The sequence below is a fragment of the Gavialis gangeticus genome, unplaced genomic scaffold (genome assembly GCF_001723915.1).
Source record: "Gavialis gangeticus isolate Ggan-Ray unplaced genomic scaffold, GavGan_comp1, whole genome shotgun sequence".
NCBI classification, from domain to species: domain Eukaryota; kingdom Metazoa; phylum Chordata; order Crocodylia; family Gavialidae; genus Gavialis; species Gavialis gangeticus.
The window spans coordinates 87,169,145-87,170,681 of record NW_017729032.1 but is presented as its reverse complement, the minus strand read 5'-3'; positions in this window follow the sequence as shown (position 1 = coordinate 87,170,681).

Here is a 1,537-nt window from a genome sequence, read left to right as displayed (position 1 = left end):
CAGTAATACAGAAGTCCTCGACTTCAGGAAAGCTGACTTTGACAAGCTAAGGAGCCTTATCAGTGAGGCCCTAAAGGGCCACAGCCCAAAGGGGAGGGCAATTCAGAATGAGTGGTTGCTCCTCAAGGGAGCAATCCTGGATGTGCAAGCAAAGTCTATCCCATCTCAGAGGAAAGGCAGCAAAACAGCACAGCAGCCCCCTTGGCTCTCCAGAGAACTAGTGGACCCCCTGCATCTTAAAAGGCAGACCTACAAAGGATGGAGGACTGGAATCACCACCAAGGAGAAATACTGGTCCTGACCTGCAGAGAGCAAACCAGGAAAGCCAAGGCTGCGGCACAACTCCAGCTAGCTACAAATATCAAGGACAATAAAAAGTCCTTTTTTAGATATGTGGGGAGCCGGAGGAAAAGAAAGGGCATCACTGGACCCCTGCTAAACCAGATGGAACAACTAACAACTGATGCCCATGAAAAAGCATACTTGCTAAATGGGTACTTTGTGTCAGTTTTTCACCAGTCCCATGGGACACCCCTGCTCACTGTAGGTCAGGGAGGCCTGGGTGAGGGAGATTCCTTACCTTCCATCAATGCTGAACTCGTGAAGGAACACTTTGATAGGCTGAATACCTTCAAGTCAGCCATCCCTGACAGTTTACACCCAAAGGTACTTAAGGAGCTGCCAAGCATCATACCTCAGCCCCTGGCAAGGATCTTTGAGAATTCTTGGCGCTATGGTGAAGTGCCCAAAGAGTGAAAGAGGGACAAAGCCATGCCTATCTTCAAGAAAGGGAGGAAAGTAGATCCGGCAAACTACAGGCCCATCAGCCTGACCTGTATTCTGGGGAAGGTCTTGGAAAAGCTTATCAAAGAAGCCTTCCTTAATGGACTAGCTGATGGCAGTATCCTGAGGGATAACCAGCATGGGTTTGTTTTGGGTAGGTCTTGCTTGACCAACCTCATTTCCTTTTATGACCAGGTGACGTATCACCTGGATGGGGGGAAGAGACCGACGTCATATACCTTGACTTTAAAAAAGCCTTCGATCTGGTCTTCATGATCACCTCTTGGCAAAACTGGCTAACTGCAGCCTTGATCTCACCACAATCCACTTGCTGGGGAATTGGCTTCACAGTAGGACCCAAAGGGTGGTGGTTGATGGTAGCCAATCATCGTGGTGCGCAGTGACCAGTGGGGGTCCCTCAAGGCTCTGTCCTAGGGCCTATACTGTTTAACATCTACATCAATGATTTGGACATTGGTGTCAGAAGCGGACTGGCCAAGTTTGCCAACGACACCAAATTCTGGGGTAAAGCATCCACAACTGAGGATAGGAGGGTGATCCAGGCAGATCTTGACAGGCTTATGAAATGGGCAGATGAGAACCTGATGGTGTTCAACACCAAAAAATGCAAGGTTCTCCACCTTGGGAGGAAAAACCTGCAGCATCCTTATAGGCTCGGCAGTGCTACGCTGGTTAGCACTACCGATAAAAGGGACTTGGGGGTCATTATTGACCACAAGATGAACATGAGCCT